Below are 6,282 nucleotides of genomic sequence, written 5' to 3' on the forward strand. Positions count from 1 at the left end.
CTAAAATTTCTGATTGGGGCAGAATAAACTTATTGTTCAATGACTCAAAAACTCAATTTCTCCATCTATCAACTCGACCCAACCTTCCAGACAAGTATTCCCTCTTCTTCACTTACACGCAGCAGTCCCCATCTTCTACACTGAACATCCTTGGTCTGTCCTTTACTTATAATCTAAACTGGAAACTTCACATCTCGTCTCTAACTAAAACAGCTTCCATGTAGCTAGGCATTCTGAGATGTCTCTGCCAGTTTTTCTCATCCTTCCAGCTGCTAACTCTGTAAAGGGGCCTTATCCGTCTATGTATAGAGTATGCTTCACATGCCTTGGGGGGATTCCACTCATACTGCCCTCCTAGACAGGGTGGAATCAAAATTTTTTTTTGTCTCAGCTTCTCTAGCTCCTCTCCTCTAACTGACTGTCTTCAGCCTCTTTATTATTGCTGCAGTGTTGCATCTCTGGCTATCTTCTATTGGTATTTTCATGCTAACTGCTCTTCTGATCTTGCTTAATTAACTGCATGCCTCACCTCCTCCTACGGCCTCACTGCACTAGACTTTCTTCTTTCTCTCACCCCTATTTTGTCCACCTCTCTAATACAAGAGTTAACCAGTATTCTCAATTATTCATCCTTTTCTCAGGTAAATTCTGGAACTCCCTGCTTCTGCATTTCCATCTTCCTCTGACTTGAATTCCTTCAAGAGGGAGGTTTCAGGACACTTATCCTTCAATTTTTGACTACTGCATCTCACTGGGCCTTTTTTTTCCCTTGGCTGGTGTCCCTCCTACATTTATTAGTTTCATTAATCATTTCGTGTGTTCTGTGGGTGAGAAGTATGGGGTAATCTTAATGACATTTAGGAATTAGTAAGGGAAATGAAAAAAATTTATGAATTTTTATAATTAATTGTACTTATTTTAGTTTCAGAAAAAAAGTGCAAATAATATCATCCCCAAAAATTTGAGGTTTTGATTTAATTGAAATGAATGGAAATTAACTACATAGTGCCAAATAAGAAAGAAAAGGAAAATTTTATTTCTTTTTAAATATTTTCTAGTGTTTTTTTCTCTTTTTCTGGACTTTAATTGGGTGTAGTCTCATTAATGATGTGTGCTGCTACTAGGTAGCAAAAAAAAATAATCCTATGAAATGTGGCACTCCTGCTATATTTGAAGTAAGCAACACAAAGAAAAAAATGAGAAAACAGTGTTTGAAAGTCCCACACCCCATCACATGTACTTCACTCCAGCACTGGTAGCTGAAGTAAGTTAAGTGACCATACTTGGCATTTACATCAGAACTGTCAAAAGCTGTTCTCTTATTTGTTGTTTACATTAATAAGGTAAAATACAAAGGAAATATAATCATCATGAAACTTATAACAAAACAATAACAAAATGCATCATCATGTGTGTTTCATATAGATAAGTGAATGTCACTTTTTTTATTATCTTATTGCCCAGGGGCAATAAGATAATGATAAAAAAAAAAAAAAGGCTGAGGTGCTGGCTCCTGAATAGAGTCAAAAGCAGTCGTCAAAAATTAAAGTAGATAAGTGTTTTGAAACCTTCATCTTGAATTGTCAATAATGTTGGATGAAAATGAAAATATGTTATCTTGTTTGTTGATACTTTAAAAGCCTTAGGCTATGTGAGAGGTTGGCAGCAAACATTGCTTATCAGTTATGATAAAATATGCCATTCTTATAAGAACTTAGACTCACTGTACATTGTCTGTCTTCAATATTAATTTTATTCAAAGGGAGTTAAAAGATAGTTTTAAAATTATTTTCTTGAGTAATGCTAACTTAATGGGCTTAGGCTTTGTGAAAACACTTACAAGAACTCATCCTTCTACATCCTTGTACTAATCTATTGATTAGTGTTATTGGAAGTGAGTTAAATGTGTTTCTAAAATTACTGGTATTTCCTTGCTTAAATGCTAACTTAGTACTAATGACTCACAAGAACTCAGACTCCCTTTACATTTCCATTGATTAGTGTTATGGGAGGCATGTCAAATAATAGTGTTTGCACTGAGTGACTAAGTGTCTCATACACTCATAATTCTTGGAAGCCTTCTGCTCCATCTTGACAACTTTGAAAGGGTAGAACCACTTCCCTACTCTGCAAGTCTTCTTGATGTTAATGTGACCATCCAGGGTGAAGATGAAGTTGACCTGCCTCATATTCTTCTCAATAAGAGTAAAATTCCTGTGCTGCCATGTAAGTTTGACTGGGTCTGAATTAGGTATGTGTAATCTCCAGAACCACCTCAGTAGAACATCAGAAGGATGAAATTTTTATTTTAACCTGAACAGTTGTTGGAAAAAATAAATAGTTTCTTGATCTCCAGCTGGACAAAGTTGTCAATGAACTTGCTGATGCAGCTGTACATTTCAGTGGCATTCACTTTGGCAGTGACTTCATCCCACACAAACATGCAAGCACATTTGGTTGTGGTCATGGATGCTGAAATTGTTTCCACATTTTTTGCTTGTAAAATGCTATTCCTGTGAACACTTTAGGGTTCTGTATTATCATCATTCTGAAGTATAATCTTTGGGAGCTTGTAACCCTCCTCAACCCTGCACAGGTGAAATGCATGCTGCACCACTAGTGTTTTCTTCTCATCTATCAAGAGTGATGCATCTTTACACTTCATAGCATAGATGCCACAGTTTTAGAGGTGTCCTGGTGTGATTTGTTGAGCTTAAGATGAGGATGATAATGCCAGGTACATGGCACTTCATCTAGAGCATTTTCCTCAAACTATACCTTATACAAATCACACATCTTCTGCTTACTTAGCATATCAATGTCAAGGTAGTGTACACTGGGTGACTTTTTACATGAATAGTGATCTATAGCAGTAGGGAAGCTTTCAATGTGTTCAATAACTTTAAGCTTATTATCAGACATCAGGAGGAGGCAGCAGACACCTGCTGAAATGATAATTACTCCCAGTGAGATCTGAAACACTGGATCAGGGGGTGCTGTGAACTTCATTTAACCGAGCTGTGACCTCACTAAGCATTTTCCTTTGTCTCTCGCAACACAAAGGGGCAGTCGCAGCCTACCATCTAAAGACAACTCTCTTCCTTCACACAAAAACTACATGCACCTAATTACACACACACCCCTCACTCAAAATTCAAAATGAATATGATGGTTCTTACACCAGTCTTGGAGTCCTCATCTGGGGAGGGGACCACAAATGTCCCCAGGTTGGACTGCTCTTCTGGTATTGACCCTGAGTGTCTTGACACCCCTCTCAACTTTTCTTCATTAACTTCTGCATCATTCATGGTCTTAGATCTAATTTTCAATCTGTAGAACACTGCTTCTCTTATACTAAACCTCACCTTTTCCTCACTGAAACACAGGTGTCTGAGGCAACATCCTCATTTTCAGTCCGAAACTGGATGTTGCTTCGATGTGCATAACGACTTAACCTGCTTGTGTGCCCATGCTCTTGAATCTTCTGAGTTTTACACCATCTGGCTATGACTACAAAGTCACTCTCAAACTAAATTTATCTTTGCTGTATACCTCTTGCCTAACTCCTCTGACTATAAGAAATTTTGACAACTTCCAAAGTGGAGCACATTCCAACTTTTTTTTTTTTTTTTTTTTTTTTTTTTTTTTTTTTTTTTTTTTTCCCTTTTGTATAGATCTCCATTCTTGGAGACTTCAGTGTTTACCACCAGGTTTGGCATTCCTCTCCCTTCACTGACCAGCCTGGTGAACTTGCCTTTAACTCTGCTATCCTCTACAACCTAGAGCAACTGGTGCAACACCCTACTCGTATTCCTGGCCATCTTGGAAATATGCCCACCATTCTTGACCTTTTCCTAACCTCTAATCCTTCTGGTTATGCTGTCCCCTATCTTCCCCCATTGGGCTTCTCTGATCATAATTTCATATCTGTATCTTGTCCTATCCTTTCAGTCCCTCTTCAGGATCCCCAAAAGTGGAGGTGTCTGGCATTTTGCCTCTGCAAATTGGGGGAACCTGAGGAGGTATTATGCTGATTTTCCTTGGAATGACTACTGCTTCTTTGTCAGAGACCTATCTCTCTGTGCTGAGTGCATAACAGAAGTGTTAGTGTCTGGCATGGAGGCATACATTCCTCACACTTACGACCTTAATTTTCCAAACCTTGGTTTAACACAGCCTCGTGCTATACATGATAGCAAAAGGTACTTGAGCCTTCCATCACCTGAATCTCATGCACTTTATATTTCTACCCAGAATCATGACCAGTCTGTTCTCTAGCTAGTCAAAAACTCCTTCATTAATAGAAAGTATCAAAATCTTTCAAGATCTAACTTCCCACATAACTTCTGACACCTAGCCAAAAACGTCTCCAGTAACTTTGCGTCTTCATCTTTCCTCCTTTATTTCAGCTTGATGGCATCACTCATGTCATGCCATGCCATTTCATCTATTTCTAAAACTGAACTCTTTACTCAAACCTTTGCTAAAAACTCTAGGATTCAGGGTTTATTCCTTCATCTCCACCTTCTGACTTCTTTATGCTACCCATTAAAATCTTTCACAGTGATGTTTTTCATGCCCTAGCTGGCCTAAACCCTTGGAATGCTAATGGACCTGATGGAGTCATCCTATTGTTCTCCAAAACTGTGCCTCTGTGCTTGCACCTTGCCTAGTTAAACTCTTCCAACTCTATCAACATCTACCTTTCCTTCTTGCTGGAAGTTTGCCTACATTCAGCATGTTCCTAAAAAGGGTAACCATTCTGATCCTTCAGACAACCTTCCTAGCGCATTAATTTCCTGCCTGTCTAAAGTTTTTTAATCTTATCCTAAACAGGAAGATTCTTAAACATTGCTCACTTCACAACCTTCTATCTGATCGCCATTATGGGTTCCATCAAGGCCGCTCTATTGGTGATTTTCTTGTTTTCCTTACTGAGTCTTGGTCATCCTCTTTTAAAGATCTTGGTGAAACTTTTGCTGTTGCCTTAGACATATCAGTAAGTTGATGGAGTCTGGCACAAAGCTTTGATTTCCAAACTACCCTACAGCTTCCAGCCTTCCCTCTTTAACTTCATCTCATGTTTCCATTCTGAGGGTTCTGTTGCTGCTGTGGTAGACAGTCACTGTTCTAAATCTATTAACAGTGGTGTTCCTCAGGGTTATGTCCCGTCACTTGCTCTTTTCCTGTTATTCATTAATGATCTTCTAAACCAAATTTTTTGTCCTATCCAATCTTATGCAGATGATACCACCCTGCACTTTTCAATATCTTTTTGTAGATATCCAGCCCTTCAGGATGTAAATAGTTCTTGCAGGGAAGCCACAGAATGCCTGGCTCCTGAGCTCTCTAAAATGTCTGATTGGGGCAGAGCAAATTTAGTATTCGGTGCTTCAAAAACTCAATTCCTCATATTATCAACTTGACAACCTTTCAGACTACTATCCCCTCTTCTTTAATGACACTCAACTGTCCCCCTTTTCTACACTGAACATTCTCAGTCTGCCCTTTACTTACAATGTAAACTGGAAACTCCACATCTCATGTCTAGCTAAAAGGTTTTTATGAAGTTAGCTATTCTGAGTAGCCTCTGCCAGTTTTTCTCACCCCCCCCTCCCCCAACTGCTAACTCTGTACAGGGGACTTATCCATCCATGTATGAAATGAAGTATGCTTCACATGCTGTGGGGGTGGGTTCCACTCATACTACTCTTTTAGACAGGCTGGAAATAAGCTTTTTGTCTTATCAACTCTCCTCTAACTGTCTTCAGCCTCTCTCTCATTGCCGCAATGTTGCATCTTTTGCTATCTTCTACTGTTATTTTCATGCCATCTGCTCTTCTGATCTTGTTAACTGCATGCCTCCTCTCGTCCAGTGGCATCACTGTACAAGACTTTCTTCTTTCTCTCACTCCCATTTTGTCCACCTATGTAATGCAAGAGTTGACTAGTGTTCTCAATCATCCCTTTCTCTGGTAAATTCTGGAACTCGCTTCCTGTTTCTGTACTTACTCCTTTCTGTGACTTGAACTCTTTCACGAGGGAAGTTTCAACACACTTATCCTGTAATTTTTGATGACTGGCACCTCAGTGGATTTTTTTTTTTGTCAGTGCCCCCTCCTACATGGGAAAAAAATCAAAATCTTTTCTTTCACTCTAGATTAAATGCTTATTCAAACTGATTTACATATAAATATGAAGAATAAAGAAAAATCAATAAAACCCTCAAAAAAACAATAAACCCCCTTTATATATATATATATATATATATATATATATATA

At 38.6% G+C, this 6,282-nt stretch overlaps 1 protein-coding gene across 7 annotated transcripts in view; it reads left to right on the forward strand.

Annotated features, from left to right (window-relative positions):
• LOC135093243 (uncharacterized) overlaps nt 1-6,282 on the forward strand; it is a 157,422-nt gene that overhangs the window by 36,143 nt on the left and 114,997 nt on the right. The window lies entirely within an intron of this gene.

This window comes from Scylla paramamosain, chromosome 3, assembly GCF_035594125.1.
Source record: "Scylla paramamosain isolate STU-SP2022 chromosome 3, ASM3559412v1, whole genome shotgun sequence".
Lineage (NCBI taxonomy): Eukaryota > Metazoa > Arthropoda > Malacostraca > Decapoda > Portunidae > Scylla > Scylla paramamosain.